General features: G+C 33.0%; 1 pseudogene across 1 annotated transcript in view; it reads left to right on the plus strand.

Moving 5' to 3' along the window:
* The first annotated feature begins 11851 nt into the window (after positions 1–11851).
* LOC308633512 (G2/mitotic-specific cyclin-B2-like) overlaps positions 11852–23051 on the plus strand; it is a 75197-nt pseudogene continuing 63997 nt past the window's right edge. The window contains exon 1 of the transcript in view: positions 11852–11917. The product of the transcript in view is annotated as a G2/mitotic-specific cyclin-B2-like (transcript). The remainder of the gene's footprint in view (positions 11918–23051) is intronic.

Raw genomic sequence — 23051 nt, forward strand, 5'->3', positions numbered from 1 at the left:
GCCACATTCTGCCATGATGTGTCCAGGATGCCAGACATGGACCATGGGGATGTAATGTCTGACTTGCTGGATGTCAGTCTTGCTTTAGTCAAATCAATTCTTGCTATTTTCCTATTCTTCCCTTTGGAATGAGAATGTTTACCTTATGCCCTTCATCTTGGAAGTACATAACTTTATTTTCTATTTTTATAGGTCCCTTAACTGAGTTTCACTTGAGCCTCAGGGCATGATATATATATATATATATATATATATATATATATATATATATATATATATATATATATACAATTTTATTTGGGGAACTCCTGAAAACTGATTGAATGTATTTTGAATGTATTTTGCTTTTGGAGATGAACATGTCTTTGGAAACAAGGGACTGAATGCTGTAATCTGGATATGAAGTGGTCCCCCCAAAGACCCATTAATACAAAATGGGTCCCCAGCCCAGGCAGCTATTGAAAGGTGGTAATACCTTTAAAAGTCGGGGCCTAGTTAGAGTTAGTTATTTGGTGCATGCCCTTCAAGGAGCTACTGGGATCCAAATTCCTTCTTGTCTTTCCCTCTACGTCCTAGTTACCAACCACATTCCTCCTCCACTATGCATTCTTGCCATGATATACTCTTCTTCTATAGGGTCAAAGAAACAGGTCAAGTGATCACGGACTGAAATCTTGAAAACTATGAGCCAAAATAAACCTTCCTTCCTATTAGCTGATTATTTCAGGTATTTTGTCACAGTGAAGGAAAACTGACTACCACAGACCTTTTGGGCTCAGTTAATATCTTTATGTTTCCTTCCTGTTTTTCAGAGTGGATAATCTCCATTGATTTATCTTTAAATTTATCTATTCTTCTGTCTATTCAAATCTTCACTTAAACTATCCTAATGAATTTTTTCATTTCAGTTGTGAAAATATCCAGTTGGGTAATCTGAGTATATTTATATTTTCATTCAAACTATTTAAATTAGCTATTTTTTCCTATGTTTTTTATTAAAATAATATTCTTTCCTCAGGTTTTAGTCAGTAGGAACCCCTCCCAGTTTTGATATCCCCAGACACTACCAAGTGTCTTCTAGGGGACAAAATCACAACCTTTTGAGAATTATTGCTGTAGAGGGAACTAATTAGATCCATGACTTCCATATAGTAGAAGACACAACCAAATGAAAAATGAATAAACTGGATCAGTACTGATTGTTCTCAGTGGCTTAAGGTACTGAATGGGAAGAAGTGCTAAATAATAACATGTTCAGGGATCACTTCTTGAGAAGGTGACTATTTAGCTGCAATTTAAATGAGGAAAAGGAGCGCTATATATATGAGGAGATTAACAAAATTTAAGTATATTTTACGTTAAAGGGTGCTTAACTCTGCCTAGGAAAGCCAGCATGGCTTTGTTTAGAAGTCTTTATATTTAAGAGAGAGAAACTATGAACTGAGTGTGATGACACATGCGTGTAATCCCAGCTACTTGAAAGGCTGAGGCAGGAGGATCAAGATTTAGAGGCCATCCTGGGAAACTGAGAGTAAGACCCTGTATTAAAATAGAAATGGGCTGGGGATGTAGCTCAGTGGTAGACTGCCGTGGGTTCAATCCCCAGTACCACCACCAAAAAAAAAAAAAAAAAAAGTAGAGAAACAATGAATTTGCCTATCAGAGAATTGAAGGAAGCTTGCTTAAACCCTAAAACAAATGAAAATATAATGTTTTAAGAAATTGAGGGAACAAAGAATTGTTCAAGAACTATGATGAATCTGAATTTTACTTTATTATAAGCTAACAACTTAGCCTACCACAGTTTCATGGATGCTAGCAGAAGATATGAGACTCCTCGATTAGGACAGAGAATATTGAGAGTATGTGAGAGCACATAGGTGTCAAGAGTTTGAGATTTTGACCACTTAAGCTATAAATTAGCAGGTCATGGTTCAGCAGATGACAGGAGAATACAGTAGATTCTGACTGGGTCAGAAATTAAGAACACAATATTACAACAGTAAAAACAGGCAGGTTATCAGCATTTTTGTCTTGGTTTCATGAGTACTAGTTTCCACAGACAATATGAATAAAACCATGCTACACAAGGTCATGCAGTTTTTGCATAGCAGGAAAGGAAATCTAACCTTAGGAAACTTGAATCTTTTTTTAAAATAGCTATTAAGTTTGTTGTTTGTTTGCTCCATAAACAGACATCTTCTAAGGACATAAATTCACCTTACATTTGCACCAGGGAGAGAAACTATTTCTATCTTCCTAACTAGTTTGCCATATAAACTTCCTTGCAAATATCATCCAAAATAAAGGAAATAAGTGCCTTCTTTGAAAGATGTATAAAACTAAGAGAGTGTTGTTGTTGTTCTTCAACTTTCTTATTAATGGTTTCAATTTTTTTTAATTCTTTTTATTCTATTATTATTACTATTATTTTTTAAACTTTAATTTCCATTTGTTTATTATCATTATAATTTTTTGTTTGTTTGTTTTAAATTTTTATTTTTTCGTTTTTTCTTTCTTTCTTTTCACTTTTTTCTTTTGTCTTTTCATTTCTTTTCAATTATCTTATTCCCCCTTTCTTGAATTCTGCCTGCCTACACTCACTCTCTTTAGTGACTTCTTCCCTTCCCTTCTAATACCTCTCCTCCCAAGCATCAAATAAATTTATAAGAGTAAACAGTAACTCAGCAGTCAAACAGAACAAGAAGTATCATGAGCATAAAAAAGCAAGGAAGAAAAGGAGTACAAACAATGAAGGACAGCCTAAATATTCAGGAGGACCTAGAGTCATCAGAAAAATGGCCATATAAAGAACTCAAGGAACACTTTAGACAGATGGAAAGGAACCTTAAAGATCACATTGAAAATGTATTACATAAACAGATAAAAGAAGAAGTTAAGCATCTTTATCAGGAGATAGAGATTATAAAAAAAAATCAAACAATAATTCTAGAAATGAAGGAAACGATAAACCAAATTAAAAACTCAATCAAGAGTATCACTAACAGAGTGGAGCAAGTAGAAGCCAGAACGTCAGATAATGAAGACAAAATATATCATCTTGAAAAGAGTCTAGCCAACTCAGATAGGCTGGTAAAAAATCACGAGAAAAACATCCAAGAGATTTGGGATAACTTAAAAAAACCAAACTTACGAGTCATCGGGATAGAGGAAGGCACAGAGATTCATGTCAAGGGAATGAGTAACTTGCTGAATGAAATAATTACAGAAAACTTTCCAGAAATAAAAAAGGAAACAGATATACAAATTGTAGATGCATACAGGACACCAAGCACACAAAATCACAGTAGACCAACGCCAAGACACATTATTATGAAGATATCCAATATACAGAACAAAGAGAAAATATTAAAAGCTGCAAGAGAAAAGAGGCAGATTACATTTAGGGGTAAACCAATAAGGTTAACAACGGATTTTTCATCACAGACGCTGAAAGCGAGAAGATCCTGGAACAACGTATTTCAAACACTGAAAGACAATGGTTGCCAACCAAGAATTCTGTATCTAGCAAAATTAAGCTTCAGATACGACAACGAAATAAAAATCTTTCATGATAAACAAAAGCTAAAAGAATTTGTAGCCAGAAAACCAGCATTGCAAAGCGTCTTGAGCAAAACTCTACACGAGGAAGAAATGAAAAACAATAACCAAAACCATCAGCAGGAAGTGCCTCGGTAAAGAGAGAGGACACGGGGGGAAAGCTAATCATGGAGAAACAAACTAAATTGGGAAAAAAAAAGAGATAAATAATCAAACATGGCAGGAAGTTCAAACCATATATCAATAGTAACTCCAAACGTTAATGGCTTAAACTCTCCAATAAAGCGACATAGGCTGGTAACATGGATTAAAAAAACAAATCCAAAAATATGATGCCTCCAGGAGACACATCTGATTGGAAAAGACATACACAGGCTCAAGGTAAAAGGTTGGAAAAAAATATACCACGCACACGGTCCTCATAAGCAACCAGGGGTGGCCATTCTCATATCGAATAAAATCGACTTCAAGACTAAGTTAATCAAAAGGGATAAGGAAGGACATTATATACTGTTAAAAGGAACCATTCACCAACAAGACATAACAATTATCAATATTTATACACCAAATAATGGCGCTGTGACGTTCATAAAACAAACTCTCCTCAAGTTCAAGAATCAAATAGACCACAACACAATAATCATGGGTGACTTCACCACACCTCTCTCACCATTGGACAGATCCTCCAAACAAAAGTTGAATAAAGAAACTATTGACCTCAATATCACAATCAATAACCTAGACTTAACTGACATATATAGAATATATCAACCATCATCAAGTGGATATACTTTTTTCTTAGCAGCACATGGATCCTTCTCAAAAATAGACCATATATTATGCCATAGGGCAACCCTCAGTAAATATAAAGGGGTGGAGATAATACCATGCACTTTATCAGATCATAATGGAATGAAACTGGAAATCAATGATAAAAGAAGGAAGGAAAAATCCTATATCACATGGACAATGAACAATACGTTACTGAATGATCAATGGGTTACAGAAGACATAAAGGAGGAAATCAAAAAATTCTTAGAGATAAATGAAAATACAGACACAACATATCGGAATCTAGGGGACACAATGAAAGCAGTTTTAAGAGGGAAATTCATCGCCTGGAGGTCATTCCTCAAAAAAAGGAAAAACCAACAAATAAATGAGCTCACACTTCATCTCAAAGCCCTAGAAAAGGAAGAGCAAAACAACAGTAAATATAGCAGAAGGCAAGAATTAATTAAAATCAGAGCAGAAATCAATGAAATTGAAACAAAAGAAACTATTGAAAAAATTAACAAAACAAAAAGTTGGTTCTTTGAAAAAATAAATAAGATCGACAGACCCCTAGCCATACTAACGAAGAGAAGAAGAGAGAGAACTCAAATTACTAACATACGGGATGAAAAAGGGAATATTACAACAGACGCTACAGAAATACAGAAGACAATTAGAAATTATTTTGAAAACCTATATTCCAACAAAATAGAAGATAGTGAAGACATCGATAAATTCCTTAAGTCATATGATTTGCCCAGACTGAGTCAGGAGGATACTCACAACTTAAACAGACCAATATCAATAGATGAAATAGAAGAAGCAATCAAAAGACTTGCAACCAAGAAAAGCCCAGGACCGGATGGGTATACAGCGGAGTTTTACAAAACCTTTAAAGAAGAATTAATACCAATACTTTTCAAGTTATTTCAGGAAATAGAAAAACAGGGAGCTCTGCCAAATTCATTCTATGAGGCCAACATCACCCTGATTCCGAAACCAGACAAAGACACCTCAAAGAAAGAAAACTACAGACCAATATCTCTGATGAACCTAGATGCAAAAATCCTCAATAAAATTCTGGCGAATCGGATACAAAGGCACATCAAAAAAATTGTGCACCATGATCAAGTAGGATTCATCCCTGGGATGCAAGGATGGTTCAACATACGGAAATCAATAAATGTTATTCACCACATCAATAGACTTAAAGATAAGAACCATATGATCATCTCGATAGACGCAGAAAAAACATTTGACAAAGTACAGCATCCCTTTATGTTCAAAACATTAGAAAAACTAGGGATAACAGGAACTTACCTCGACATTGTAAAAGCTATCTATGCTAAGCATCAGGCTAGCATCATTCTGAATGGAGAAAAATTGAAGGCATTCCCTCTAAAATCTGGAACAAGACAGGGATGCCCCCTATCACCACTTTTATTCAATATAGTTCTCAAAACACTGGCCAGAGCAATTAGACAGAAGAAAGAAATTAAAGGCATAAAAATAGGAAAAGAAGAACTTAAATTATCACTATTTGCGGATGACATGATTCTATACCTAGAAGACCCAAAAGGGTCTACAAAAAAACTACTAGAACTAATAAATGAATTCAGCAAAGTGGCAGGATATAAAATCAACACACATAAATCAAAGGCATTTCTGTATATCAGAGACAAAACTTCTGAAACGGAAATGAGGAAAAACACTCCATTCACAATAACCTCAAAAAAAATAAATAAATAAAATACTTGGGAATGAACCTAACAAAAGAGGTGAAAGACCTATACAATGAAAACTACAGAACCCTAAAGAGAGAAATAGAAGAGGATCTTAGAAGATGGAAAAATATACCTTGTTCATGAATAGGCAGAACTAACATCATCAAAATGGCGATATTACCAAAAGTTCTCTATAGGTTTAATGCAATGCCAATCAAAATCCCAATGGCATTTCTTGTAGAAATAGAGAAAGCAATCGTGAAATTCATATGGAAAAATAAAAGACCCAGAATAGCAAAAACAATTCTAAGCAGGAAGTGTGAATCAGGTGGTATAGCGATACCAGATTTCAAACTATATTACAGAGCAATAGTAATAAAAACAGCATGGTACTGGTACCAGAATAGGCGGGTGGACCAATGGTACAGAATAGAGGACACAGAGACTAATCCACAAAGCTACAACTATCTTATATTTGATAAAGGAGCTAAAAACATGCAATGGAGAAAGGATAGCATCTTCAACAAATGGTGTTGGGAAAACTGGAAATCCATATGCAACAAAATGAAACTGAATCCCTTTCTCTCGCCATGCACAAAAGTCAACTCAAAGTGGATCAAGGAGCTAGATATCAAATCAGAGACTCTCTGTCTGATAGAAGAAAAAGTTGGCTCCGATCTACATATTGTGGGGTCGGGCTCCAAATTCCTTAATAGGACACCCATAGCACAAGACTTAATAACAAGAATCAACAAATGGGACTTTCTTAAACTGAAAAGTTTTTTCTCAGCAAGAGAAACAATAAGAGAGGTAAATAGGGAGCCTACATCCTAGGAACAAATTTTTACTCCTCACACTTCAGATAGAGCCCTAATATCCAGAGTATACAAAGAACTCAAAAAATTAGACAATAAGAAAACAAATAACCCAATCAACAAATGGGCCAAGGACATGAACAAACACTTCACAGAGGAGGACATACAATCAATCAACAAGTACATGAAAAAATGCTCACCATCTCTAGCAGTCAAGGAAATGCCAATCAAAACCACCCTAAGATACCACCTCACCCCAGTAAGATTGGCAGCCATGATGAAGTCAAACAACAATAAGTGCTGGCGAGGATGTGGAGAAAAGGGTACTCTTGTACACTGCTGGTGGGACTGCAAACGGGTGAGGCCAATTTGGAAAGCAGTATGGAGATTCCTGGGAAAGCTGGGAATGGATCCACCATTTTACCCAGCTATTGCCCTACTCGGACTATTCCCTGAGGACCTTAAAAGAGCACACTACAGGGATACTGCCACATCGATGTTCATAGCAGCACAATTCCCAATTGCTAGACTGTGGAATCAACCCAGATGCCCTTCAATAGATGAATGGATAAAAAAAATGTGGCATTTATACACCATGGAGTATTATGCAGCACTAAAAAATGACAAAATCACGGAATTTGCAGGGAAATGGATGGCACTAGAGCAGATTATGCTTAGTGAAGCTAGCTAATCCCTAAAAAACAAATACCAAATGTCTTCTTTGATATAATGAGAGCAACTAAGAACAGAACAGGGAGGAAGAGCAGGAAGAAAAGATTAACATTAAACAGAGACATGAGGTGGGAGGGAAAGGGAGAAAAAAAGGGGAATTGCATGGAAATGGAGGGAGACCCTCATTGTTATACAAAATTACATATAAGAGGTTATGAGGGGAATGGGATAACAAACATGGAGGGAAATGAATTACAGTAGATGGGGCAGAGAGAGAAGATGGGAGAGGAGGGGAGGGGGGATAGTAGAGGATAGAAAAGGTAGCAGAATACAACAGTCACTAATATGGCAGTATGTAAAAATGTGATGTGTAACCGATGTGATTCTGCAATCTGTATTTGGGGTAAAAATGGGAGTTCACAACCCACTTGATTCTAATGTATGAAATATGATATGTCAAGAGCTTTGTAAGGTTGTGAACGACCAATTAAAAAAAAAAACTAAGAGAGAACGGCAGATAAATATCTTCCAAAGTTAAAGAGAAATCAGAGAAGAAAGAACTAGTACATTTTTATTAAAGAAATATCTTGCATTTTTCTCTCTTGATAGGTGTCTTTGAAAAGGTGGAATATATGGTTTCCTGTATATAATTGGAGGGAAAAATCAAATGATACACTCTCCTGAAGAAATCTTTCCCTTTATTCGTGACTAATACTTGAAATGCTGCCATTGCATTTTAGCCTTTTTTAAAAGCATTTCTTCATCTACTCAATTCTTTTCGGGAAACAATCATGGGAGAAAGTAACATACTGTAATTAACTTATTGATATGAAATAAATTTAACTAAATGATTTATCTTTATCTTTGAGATAATGCCATTGAACAGCAGCAGGAAATTCTTTAAGATGGGAAGATAAAGGAGAAACTGTAGGTTTGAAAGGCATTTAAACAAAAGTTATATTAGGATTGTTTGTGTTGTGCTTATGTTGCAAAGTTTATACGTTTAGAATTATACCCAATATATATATTAATGGACTCTATTAAAACATATTTTATAACTGTTTATATAATGCCTAATAATTTTCCAAAAATCCATTCTGAAATAGATTTTACATTTAAAGCCAAAATTATTGGTGTTTATCTCCTTGGGTAATTAAATATACTTGTCTATTAAGGAGTACTGTGTGGAAAATGTTCCATAAAATTTTGAATTAAGGCTTAAAAATTAATAAACTGATTAATTTTTACATGGAAAACTGCAATTCTGCTCTGATAACACATACATATATATCTGGCATGCACACACATATAAATATATAATAATTGTAGTTCCAGGTCTAAAAATACTTTTCTATTTCCAATGCAACTGAATAATTACAAAGCAGTATATTAGTGTCAAATGTGTGATATAAACAATAAATACCATGTAAAGTCAAAGGAATTAATTGTAAATAGAACTGAACAGAAAAAGACTCTTTAATGAAGGGCTTCTATATAATAGATAAATAGAATATGGATATATAGGAAAGAGAGCATTGCAAACTAGAATTTAACCATATAAATGCTTAAACACTGAATTGTGTGTGTGCGCATGAGCGCGCGCACACACACACACGCATACACACATACAGTTCATAGGTTGAAGCCATAACCCCTAATATTACTGTATTTTGGTTAGGTCCTGTAAGGCGGTAATTAAGGTTAAATAAGTTTACAAGGGTGGAGCCATAGTAATAGGACTGGTGTTATAAGAAGGAGAGACACAAGATATTTCCCCCTCTCTCTCTCTTTCTCTCTCTCTCTCTCTCTCTCCTTCTTCCTCTCCTTCTCTCTCTCTCCCTCTCATTCTGTGCACACAGAGAAGAAAGTCCTTGAGAGAAAGCTATGGGGATACAGTTGTCTGTAAGCCAGAATACGAGGACTCCTCAGAAGTCAATCCTTTTATTCCCTTGATCTTGGACTTCTAGCTTTCAGACTATGATAAAACGAAATTCTGCTTTTCAAGATATGGACCTCTGGTATTTTTGTTATGATAAGAAAACTAAGGAATGATTAAGTCATGTTTGAAGATAGTGCATATGCAGTCTAAGTAAAATAAACATTTGGTACAAGTGGCCTTTTCAACACGGAAAAAAATTCATGTATTCTTTAAATAAATGAGCAAATAAGTGAATATGTGCATGGAAAGTGAAAAATACATTTGGAGAACAGAAAATTACTACAGTTTTTTTTGCACAGTGGTAAGTCATGGTCAACACAGTGTGGCAGAATTGCTACACAAGCCCTTTGTGTATTGGCACTTGAGATGAGAGAAGGTGGATTCAGAAAACATTAGTAAAGTTCATGGTGCAGTAAGCACCTGTCCTGAAGGAAAAATTGATTTGAATGATTCTATAGTCTGTTATACTAAAGGGCCCCATGATTTCCCCAGATAAGATCCAGAGAAGGATTTGTTTTGATGTTTGATCTCCATGCCCAAAGTATTACTACAAGCAGCAGCTAAGAATGTGTGATTCACATTTCTATCTGTATTAAAATCTACAAAATTTCTCTAGAAAAAATTCAGAACATAAAGATGACCAAAAATTAAATCAGATGTGCATGGGAAAATTCTTATAGTTTTATCTGAGATTATGAAAATATTAGTGTTAATGCAAAATAGATAAAACATTCTGAAACTTCTGAAATAAATGGTCATTTTCCACTAAATTGAATCAAAGGAAATATTAATATATTAAAATTTAAAATATGACCTAGTTTCAGTTTTCTTTTTTAGATTCCAGAGGCTTCCTTAATTATTATGAAAGCTAATAAAATTTACATATTGATAATGAGCCACCAGTGCAGAGTTTCAGTTACTGGGTCTAGTGAATTATCACATCGATTGATAACTTGAAGCCTAAGCTTAAAGTAGGGTTTAGTTCATAAAGGATTTGACCTGCAGAACTGAAACATTAATGACAAAATTTAGATAAGATTAATTCATGAACAATAAAAATATGTCTTGCCTTGGATTTTATTTTCCTACCTCATCCACATAGAACAGAGGTGGTGGAATAGGGAACCATACACTGGATGGGCGTTGTATTTATTCTTCGTCTCCAAAATTACCTACTGACATGTTATTTTCCCTAATTTCTTCCATTCTAAACAGGTGTGGCAATTCATGAAGATTTTCCTACTCAGCTTTATTTTTCTTTCTTCAGAACATTTCTCTTCTTCTCTTTTATAATAAAACAGTGCCACCCTCCATGTAGTTTGACACATCTGCAGAACTTGCATTTGAACTTGGAAGTGATCTAATCAAAACAGCTCCTCAATAAATATGATGCTGTCTCTACTAAGGATTTTTATACAAGCAGCTCATGGAAACGTACGTGTGTGTGTGTGTGTGTGTGTGTGTGTGTGTGTGTGAGAGAGAGAGAGAGAGAGAGAGAGAGAGAGAGAGAGAGAGACACTGAGACTGCAGTTAACTAATGCAGAAACTATGTTACAAATGAGGTAAGAGGGTGTTTAAGTGATTTCCTCAAGATATTAACATGGTAGATGCACCCTTGATATTCAAAGCCAGGACTTCAGATTAAGAGTTCATTATTCTTCTCAATGTCTCTCCGTATATTTAATATTAACATGTTCCTGCAATCATTTAATGTTAAAAATGTTAGAAAATATCTTTTTGGTGCTTATTGAATAGTCAAGACATGTAGTTAGGCCTCATTTTAAGTAATAACACATTTCTGCTGATTAAAACTAGGGTAAATTGTCATGGGAAATAATAAATAAAATAATGTTTGTGAATATTTCTCAATTTCTGGAGAAAATGAAATGCATAGCTTCATTTAAAAGTGACTAAACATATAAAAGATAAGATTCAACTTTTAAGAAGTATGCGTTGATATGTCTAGATGAGGAAACTGTATTAGACAAGACATCGTACTAAAAACAAACAGTGTAAAGTAATCCGGCATGAGGAAAGCTGCATTGGAGAGACATGGCAATTCCACATATCCACTTTTGGTTAGTTTGTTATTATAGCTAACTAATTTCTAAAATGTAGCTCTATCTTCCTTCCATTTCTTTTCTCTTCCTGATTCTCTCAGAAGACATTCTTCTGCATAATTAGAAATGTGACAACCTGCATAGTTTCTATCTTATGCCTTTAATATTAAGAGTGACAGGCACTCTGCTCAATTTGGGTTTGAAAACTGTCAGCTTATTATTCTGATTTCCCAAAAAGATAACTACCTTTAAATCAAGCAGATGTTGAGAAGAGTTCAGGTCAACAAGCACACACCTGGGCATATAATGGTGGTGGAGGAAGATTTTCTTAAGTATAATACAGAAAATAGCCATGGAGAATGTGACTTACGGGTAGGTAGACTCACTCAAAGCCATCTCCACTTGGAGATTGGGTATTTATGAGGAAAGAAACAGAAGTAACACAAATAATGACAAATCTCCTGAAGTTGTGAGATTAAACTGATCACTCTTCAGAATTTTCTTACATGTTGGTTAAGATCCCTGAAACACACACTATGTAACTCAATCAGCTCAACAACACTCTCAAAGGTAAATGTTACTGTGAATGCAATTGAATTGATGCTCTGTGATTATTTCTAAAAGTTTAAAGAGGAGAATTAAACCTAAATAATATAAGATCTCTATTTGAAACACAAACATTGGAAGGCAGTCCATTCAGAAACTGCAAATTCTCAGCAAAGATGGAATTAATTACTTGGTCTACATGCAACAATGAAAGCTGAAACAAGTAATGTAGGCCTTCAAATGAATTTCAATCTTTTAAACTACAAAAATTGCTAAAAAAAATACTTCTCCATGAGTATTTCAGTTACAAACACTAACAAAATATGTCTACCTCCTTATTCTTCCATTTCCTTTGCCTTTTTTTTTTTAACTCTCCTTGAGGTCTGCCAACATTTTCAGCTAATGCTTATTGCTGCCTTATTTCCAGGTTATAAATTATAAATGTAATAAGATAGTGTAAAACACAGATTTTTTTCATGAGTAATGTACTGGGTGGAGCAAGATTGACATTCTCATTCATTGTTTGTAGCCAGAATTATGAAAGCCATTTTTGGCACTAACTTGAATGCATGATGGATGGGGGCAGTAGGCAATCATAGCAAAAAACAAATTCTCCCACATGAAGACTGTGCTATTTTAGATATAAATAGCCTTACTAAAATTATTCCACTTATTAGGGGAATGAAGAGTGAATCAGTGAAACAATTTTGTTTCAATATTTCATTTTTTCACCATTATCCCTATTTATTGATTTGTGGAGTGGTGACAGGTTCTTGGCTGTATTTAAGCTGTTAGAGAAGACAGAGTTCCTGCCGTAACAGTTTCCTATTGAAAGTACACAAATTTGGGAAGTAAGACATGGTTTCGTTTATATAGGGAAGGGGTTTGCTTTGTCAGTTGTGATATATTATTGCCAATTTTTCTCTACATAAGGGAGGGGATACTTAATGTCATCAAAAACACTTCCAAGAATAAGCAAGTAATTCTTAACAGAAATTCAATATTATAAAGAAGAAAACTTAATTTTCTTACTACAACATAAGGTTATAGAAAGCACAACAATATTAGTTATGCCTAATTGGCAAATATCCATTGTATGTCACAAGACAACATCATCAACAATAACAACAAAAAAATGTTCTAAACAAAAATATCAAGTCACTTTAACAGAAATCATATAATGAAAAAAAAATAAAATTAAGTACCTTTATCACATAAATAAAAATACAGAAGCTACAAATTTCAGTTTGATAGTCTTACCATGAATTATGTTCTTTTAAAAAATAAATAATACTATATTACCCATAATATTATATAATTTATTATATAAATTTATGGAGAAAAAGTAAGATGGAAACTTTTTTTGGCTTTTTTTACTAAAGTATAGCACTAAAACTTGAGATAATTTTGTTATTGTTCATGTGGAAATGGAATGAACCCCCTAAAATTTTGCCTAAGAATTTGCCTCTAATTAGTAATGATGGATTGTGTGTGTAGATTTGAAAAATCATTTTTGGTGCAGAGACAAAATAAACATTGATGCTTCTGAACTAATGGCACAGATGGGAAATAAAGACAGGAAAGACAATTTCTAAAGGTTTCATATAGCATTGAATCATGCTTAAAAGATTTTATCATCCTGCTTTAAAAATTTTGTAGGAGAGGGGTGGATTTTCCTTTTCATAGATTACACTTGAGGTTACCTGTCTTTTTAGTTACAGAATCTAAAAGAATCCCAGTAATCCTTGTGCAAGGATGTTCCACTTCGGTCTAGTGCATTTTTCTTTGGCAAACTTGTGCATCTTGTCAGCATTATGAAGTATGACAGTCTCCAAAATACTAGCTGCCAGCAGGACAACAGGAAATACTCACTGTAATAAAGGAGTTTATGGTGTTTAAAACCTTATTTTCTAGGAGCAGAAAAGCTGATATCCTCCACAAGCAAAAGTGAAACACTTAGTGATTAGAACACACTATGCTTCACTTCTTCTCATAATTATTTCAAATAGATCTATTTAAAGACATTCCACACAATTCAAGAGAAGTCAGCAAACAGATATGATAAACCACATGGCTTTATTTCTTTTGGAGTTGAAAGAAATCCAAGGTGAAATACTGGGAAAACTGATAACTAAAAATAAATATATATATAAACATATATATATGTATATGTATATGTATATATATATATATATGGATAAAACAGCTTGTGTAGTTATAAATAACTCCTGTGTGCACTCTCACAGTTAAAATATATCTTTTTGTTTTTGTTGTTCTTCCCTTTGGGGTATGTTTAAGGTAACCCATTTGCAGGTGTGCATTTTAGAAACTGTATTTTTAAAAAAATGTTTCTCTAATTTTCAAATTCATAGACATATACCAGATAAATTTGATCAGCCAGGATAAATAAAAGTGTTCTTTTAAGTTAGTTCAGTAGTTACATCCAATTGAAAGAAGGATCTGCCAGGAAGAGAAGCCCTTAATCTATTTCCCAGCCAAAGGAAAACATCACCAGTAAAAACTATTCCCAGACCAGAGAGAACAAAGATTTTCATTCACAAAGTGAAGGAAGCCAAGGACAACCAGAAGGTTTATTGAAATCCAAGGAATAGCTTTGATTGTAGAATGTTCAATCTTTTTATGTAGAACTAAAAATGACTTTGTACAAAGTCACAACTTCCAACAACAGGAAAATACGTATATACTCAATATTTTATGATCTTTCATGTTTTTTGTGTACCTCCATACGTACCTTAATTGTAAACTAAATTATGATCTATTTATCACACTCCTATGCTTACGTTATTTTTATTCATAAAATCATATCGATTGTATGAATCACTCTAGAAACATATCACATTAAAGCATTTCTTGTTATAACCCAGCAGTTGTTTATTTCTTTTTGATTTGCGAATAAAACCATTACATGGCTATTAATGTATATTTTCTTTCTATCACACACATGCACACACACACATGTACATGCTAGAGAACACCTGTTTATGAAAGAGATATAAACCTAGTGAAGTTTTACTATATTGACTAGGGGTGAGGTACAGAAAAGGAAATGACATTGAAAAAGACTATTATAATCTGATTAAAAGTCTTAAATCCCAATGAGAAACTTGGAATTATCTCAAAGGCAATAAAATACGAGAGCTTTTGTTTAATTTTCTGGTTTTGCTTGGTTTGCTGTTTGACAGGGTAATAGGGTAATCAGATTTCAATTTTAGCAAGATTATATGTTAACAGTATAATGAGAAAGCAGAAAAAGTCTGTAGTCTTGAATAATGGATAGTAAATTATTTTTACTGTAATACATTTTTTAAATTATGAAATTCCTAGATCAAGAGGATAAAGGAAAGGGAACAAAGAAGCACATAGTAAGTGAAATCAAAGTTTTGTGACCTCTTGGAGGTGGAAGCAAAGGTAAAGGATGTGACAATGATTTTATCATGAGGGCTTGGAAGATGTATTACCCTTGTGATTAGTATAGGAAGTATGAGAACAAAAATTGCAAAGAGAAAAATGAAAAATTCTGGGAAATAAATTTTGATCAGTGTAATCAGGATTAGTTGATTAATGGCAGATGAATATAAAGCTCCTTGTAATTTTAGTTACTAAACCTCTCCCTTTTCCTGCAATCATCTAGAGCCTCACCACACTGGGCATGTAAATGACCAATCAGTGAATTCTCAGAGGAGATTATGCAAAATGTTGATAAATGGACTGACACAGGTGATCAGAGAAGTTTAATCTTAAAATTTTGGATACTTGTCCACTTTACACGTGTCTTCTTCAGTTTGTAGAAGAGGAAATAGGTACAAATAATGGATTTAGAGTTTGGGATCTTGGTAAAATCACCAGAACTCCAGAAGAGACTCAAATACGAACTTGAAAAGAGACTCAAATACACTCCTGTGAATCTATGCAGTTTCAGAATCATTTTATAGGATTAATCCTAATGTACCTTGTTCTTTCTCCTCAAAGAAGTTAGGTATCTCAATCAAATCATGTATCTCAATTCAGCATAAAGAAAATATAAGTTTCACATTAGAATATCAAGAGGCAAAAAACATTCAAAACAGGGAAGTGAGATTTAGAGTTAAAATAATAGTCACTCTTAACAGGCAAAAGTTAATAGACTAGAGCATATTGTTCTTAATTTGTTGCATAGAATGGTTGACTAAATTAATGTTTTATATTCTAATTTTATTGTATTGCACAGTTCCTTCTTTAATTTTAAAAGTACTCAGAAATCTTATTTCAATTATCTTTGTCCACCCAATTAGAACATGACCTAATCAATGACTGCATGTTGTTGGGAATAAGGTAAGTCATATATAGAGAGAGAAAGAGAAAGTGGTGAAATTAACTCTATACATTTAGGCCTATTTTAACAAGAGATACAGATATAGATATAGATTTATGTATACTAAAGAACTTGACAAATATCACCTACTGGTTACTTGTTAGCAATGACAAGTATAACCAAGATCCAAAACTCTAAATCCATTATTTCTACTTATTCCCTTTTCTAAAAACTGAAAATAGATATGTGTAAAGTGGGCAAGGACACAAAACTCCAAGATTAAACTTCTCTGATCCTCCGTGATAGTCCTTGCATGAACTGCAGTGGCTCCTTTTGTATAAACTATGAGCTTAAGTCTCGAGCTACCTTTTTCTTTGATCCTCCTCTTGCTGGTCCTCACAAACTTGAAGACTGTCTGCTTAAAGAAAAGATGATTTAAGACAAGCCTAAAGAACTAACCATAAAAAAATAAATGTGTTCTGTAAGAAATCCCAAGACTTTGGCAGACAGATACACAAATTTTTAACTGCTCTTACATGATTGAAAGCTAGCTCTCAACCAGCTCCCCAGCCTGCCAGGTTTCTCCTTCCCACATCCTCAAGTCATGATACACTAGCATCCTCATCTTTGACTCTGTTTGTATTCCCTTTCTTTCTCATCTTTACAAACTGGAATAGGGCATGAGAAGGAGGTTCCTTGCCTCCTAATAATTGTAGCATGCCACCACTGGTATTCATTAAACTTATTTTAAAGATTGAGACTTTAAACAAACTAATGAATAACCTAACAAGGTAGCTTTTCTATTAATTTTAACATCATTGCTAGAAGATTATTTTAACATATTTTATACTATTGGAAAGGGCCCTGATATAAGATTCAATTGTCCTGTACAGTATTTCTGTTTGTTTCAAGCAATATAAAAATTTCCCTAGCAAAACATCTGAAGCTGTATTTTATCATGCATATGTTACCCATATGTCTTTGAATTTTGTCTCTTTTGCAAGTATTGAAACCCTGCATAATTCCTAGTTTGAGGACTCCTCTAAAGAATCTTCATGTGACCTTATAAAAATGTTTAATTAGATATAGTTTATTTTCTCCATTTTTGGACCCTCCCATGTCTCTTTCCTTAACACTCCCCCATCATACCACTAATGGATAGAGCTTTGAAGTGACTATATTTGTTCAAGAGGCTGTATCTTCTAGCTTTACTTGTAATTTTTCATTCTTTTCTCCCAGGAAATATCCATATCCAATCATTCCTACTTCCTGGTTGGAATCACATCTCCTGTCAGGCAACACTGCTAATGCTACTAAGATCCTGAGCCACTTTGTTATGGGGAATTTTATGGCAAAATCATCAGCTGTCACTCCTCTTTTGTTCTTACCTGTCTACCTTAAAGTGATTCTAAGACAGTGTATCATTTTCTCTAACAAATATAAAGAATTTCTGCCTTGATGCTGAACTAAAACTACCACCAAGGATGAGTCTTAAAATTGGTATTAAATTACTTTCTTTTTATTGCTAAACTGTACCTCTGCATGCCCATAAACCACATGTACTCAGAGGCAGCCTGATAACCCTGAAGTAGGTTAAAAACAGTTATTTATAAAGGTAAATAATTTTAATATTCTTGTGTTCTTATAAAGCTCTTTAAAATTGTCTAAGAACTAAAATATGGCTGTGTTGTTGAACTATAACAATTTCAGCAAAATTCACTAACTTTGTTTTTTATAAATTATACCTTCTCAAATCATTTAACATTTACCCAATAAACTTGAAAACTGAGAAATTTCACTAACAATTAGTGTGTAACTAATATAGAAGTACTTGAGATACATACAGAAGCATGCAATGTGAGAAAAATCATTACTTGACAATTATTGCATAAATAATGTAGAAAATTTTGAGATACATACAGAAGCATACAATGGATGTAGCTCAGTGGTAGAGTGCTTGTGTAGCATGCATGAGGCCCTGAGTTCAATTCCCAGTAGTGGGAATAAATTAGAAGCCACAAAAGTTTTCAATGTTATTCAACTATTCATTCCTTATTCTTCTAGAGAGCATACTTTGTGGTAGATACAGAAAGTGATGAAATTAACTCTCTGTATACCTTTAGTTCTACTTCAGCAAGATATTCTTCTAATATTAGCCAAAAGTTTATTCTCTCGCTTATTATCTTTATTAACATTCATTTTAAAAATATATCATGAATATTTGATGAAAAATAAAAAAAATAATTTTTATATTAAAAGACACCATCAAGCATTTTCAGGACCTGAAACATCAAGGAAACAAAATAATTTTACTTATTAATATACATGAACTGTGTATTCTCATTTTTCTCCAAATATTGCCATCAATCTGAAATGAAATTTGAAAGAAACAACAATTTGATTTACCACTACGTAACTCTCCTGAGCTTAAGGAAATCTCTCTTAAATATATATAATATAAAATCATTTAAAAATCTGATTATGTATGATAGTGGCATAGGAAGACCGTTTATTGAAAAGGCAGACTTTTTTCATGTGGATTGGAAAACTTTTCAAAATATGGACAATTACTGAATATACATGTATGTATCTCCAAAGAGACTCTTATGAAATCAGCAGACTTATGAGCAACTGACACCTTAGCACAAATTAAGTTATCAGACTAACTTATCTCACACATATTAAGATCATTCGATAATGTAGGCTAATACTAAGTGGCAAAAAGAGCTTAAGGAATATAATCAAGAAGAGACAAGATGAATAGGCAGTAGAATAGTTGAGAATATCATTATTTACTTTACAGAGTATCATGGGATAAAATAAAAGAGGAAATTAGAAAATATTATAAGACCTTGGGAGTCTGAGTTAAGTAAAAATATATCATATGCTTGAAATTTTCTAAATGAGTAAATCTTAAGTGTTCTCACAACCCTCACCTCTCCTACACACACACACACACACACAGTCACACACACACACATATACACACACATGCGTGTGCACGGAAAAAAATAATAATGATGTCAGATTATGCATATGTTAACTAACATCTTTATTGTAATCATTTTACAAGGTAAATGGATATGATTTTGACAATTATACCTCAATATAACTAGAGGGTAAAACATAAAATTTCAAAATTTATGGCTTTTGCAATTTGGGTCAATTTCTACTCTAAAATAGGCAGTATAATCTCTAAACCTCAACCCAGAAGTCATTAATGACTACAGAAAATAGAGAGTAAAATGTTTACTATATGAAATAGTAAAAGAAACATTTCAAGTACTTTTGGTCATGATCCTGTATCACTTTTTTTTTTTTGACTGAACACAACAAATTCGCCAGTGTAAAGATTTTATTACAATAACCAATTTCTCAAAACTGCAACATGCTGTAACCTTTAGATATAAACATGGTACTGTTGCTCTCTCCTAATGGAATATTTATGAATTTTTGTACCTACTTTGTTTATTGAATACTTAGCTACTATTAACTAGTTACTGTACATTTTTGAAGGTAGCCCTGACCTGATAAAATTACATGGAGGATTCTATCTATATCATATAAATGCAGATCTGTCTAAAATATCAATGAACTTTTAAATTATCCAAAAGGAAAACAATAACAACAAACATACACAAATTTAATTCTGCAGTCTAACTTAAGAAATAGAGAAGTATGGATAAGTTAAAAATAGATAATTGACAATGAAATCAATAAGTTATGAGAAGGGGAGATCTTTAAGATTAACTTTAAGAAGAATCCATATTTCCATTTTAATGATCATTGAAATGGAGCATGGAATATGATGGCTTTAATGTGAGAAAATACAATATCATAAAAGACACAAAAATAAAATATCTTAAAATAAATTTTTGCAGAATAATTAGAAAAACATAGGTTTTCTACATTATGCAAACAGTATTCAGAAAATATAAAAATGACTCATTTGAGCCTGGCTCATTGGCACATGCCTATAATCCCAGTGGCTCAGGAGGCTGGGGCAGGAGAGTTAAGAGTTCAAAGCCAGCCTTAGCAAAAGCAAGGGGCTAAGCAACTCAGTGAGACCATCTTTCTAAATAAAATATAAAATAGGGCTGGTGATGTGGTTCAGTGGTCAAGTGCCCCTGAGTTCAATCACCTGTACCCAACCCCTCCCAAAAAATGACTCGTTTGAAAACTAAATATTTATTTAGTAATAAATTCAACTGAGCCCTTCAGTTTAATGAACAATAAGATATAAAATGAGGAAAGTTGGGGATGGTCAACTTGGGCAGGCCATTGTCCCTACTCATTCAATCAAACACTAATCTCTGTGTCAATTTGAAGGTATTTTATAGATTACTCTAATTAGTTAATTTAAATAAGATCTTCCTAGATGCTTAGGTAAACCTTAGTTTAATCACTTTCATGTTGTTAGTTGAATACTGAGGCTTTTCTGAAAAACAAGAGATTTTTTTCTGAGAAACAAAATAGAAGCTTCAGTTCACACCCAAGAGTTCCAGCTTTCCCGTCTTGATGACCTGTCTTACAGATTATGAAATTGTCTTACACAGTACCATTCCTCCCCAAAAATAATTTTACACTTATCTGCTACTATTTCTGTTTCTCTGGCTGAGCTCTGATTAATAATATATATTAGGTTATAATATATTAGGATTATATGTTATGTAATATATATTATTACAAAAATATTAGAAAATTATAAAATTTTGAAATATCATTTTACCTCAGTTAATTCCTCAAACTTGCTAAAATGCCAGTAAGAATTACAACTATTTTTAAAAACATTATAGCAATTTCTGGATTATACTGGTGCTGTAAGTATTTGGAAACAATATTAATAACATTAAACTTGAAAACTATCTAGAAAAATTCTGAATTCATATTTTCTTGAAATAGCCTGAGAAATGTAGTAGTACAGGGCAAAGAATTAACTCACAAAAATAAGACTGTAACATTTTCCCATTTGGGACAATGAATGGCACAAGATATGAAAAGGAACAACTGGGAATATACTATTGTATAATAGTATATTGCAGATGGAGTAAAGTAGTATTTGAAGTTCATTTCAGATTATTTTATACTTTATATTATACATCCAAATATAACAACTTAGAGTTTTTAAACATGGTAAAATAAAATAGTAAATTCAGGAGATAAGATGATATAAAAAACCTTCAGTCAAATTCAAAGCAGACAGGAAAACAACAAAGAAACAAAGAACAAATGCAGCAAATAGAAAACAGGTAACAAGATGCTTGACCCTTTTTTCTAGTCATAAAAATAATCCCATTAATATTTATATTCTAAACACTAGATAAGAGGCTAAAATTTTTTAAATGGATAAAAATGCAAAGTGTAACTATATGCAGTCTACAGGTAAACCACTTCAAATATAAAGTTTCAAATACATTAAAAGCAAAACAATGTTAGAAGATAGAACATGAAAACATTCACCAAGAAGAGCTGAATTAATTTATTAATTCGGTGCAAGGCAGACTTCATAACTAGAATGAAATGTAAAATTATAACCTCACAAAGAGGTCAAGTCTCCAAGAAGAAATAGCAATCTTAATTGTGTATGCATGTAACACATGAGTTTCCAAATACTGAAGGTAGAAAAAGAAAAGATGGCTCTAAAAGTAAAAATGAAAAGAATCCACAACTGTAACTAGAAACTCTAATATTCATATCTCATAATAGATAGAAGAAGTGGTCAGAAAATCAGCAGGAATTTAAGTAACCTACCAGCACTGCTATCCCCCTTGACCTAATCCACTTTCATGGTACATTTCACCTTACAGCAGAGAATGCTTTCATTTAGTGCCATTGCTATCAACACAGTGTAGTATTGGCAAAAGGATCAACACGTCAGTAAAACAAAATAGAGGGCTCCCTCCCAAACTGGCCCACACAAACATAGTTGGCTGATGTTTGATATAAGTGTAAAGGCAACTAAATACAGAAGAAAATCAACTTTGCCATAATTGGTGCCTGAGAAATTGGATATCCATTTTAGGTTTCAATCCTTTGATAAATACCTACTACTTTATATAAAAAAGTACCTCATAAGAAATTATAAACCTGCAATGTAAAATGCTTTAACTATCAGAATAAAACATGGGAAAGTAATATTCATGAACTAGAATTTGGCAATTAGTTATTGGACAGAACATAAAAAATATAAACCAAGAAGACAAACTATGATAAATTTGACTATAAAAATTAAAAACTTTTCCTCCTTAAAAGATATGGTTAAGAAAATTCAAAGACAATATATTAGACTGGGAGAGTATATTTGCAACTAACATATTACATAAAAGAGTTATATTCATAATATTTTTAAAATCCATAAATCTTGAAAAAAACAAATACATTAAAAAAACAAAGATCTGAAATGATTACACTGATGATAAATAAGCATATGCAAGGATGGACATTACAGAAATCCTAATTAAGACCAAAAGCAATTCTACTATACACCTATGAAAATAATTTGAATTGTAATTAAAAGATAATATGTAATACTAATAAGGATATAGACAGAGGAACATAAATTTTTATTCATGATAGAAGAAAGCAAAATGGTAAAAGAATTTTAGAAATATGTGGCAGTTTATTATAAAATTAAATATACTGTTAACA

Source organism: Spermophilus citellus (assembly GCF_964194105.1).
Source record: "Spermophilus citellus genome assembly, chromosome: 14".
Taxonomy (NCBI): Eukaryota; Metazoa; Chordata; class Mammalia; order Rodentia; family Sciuridae; genus Spermophilus; species Spermophilus citellus.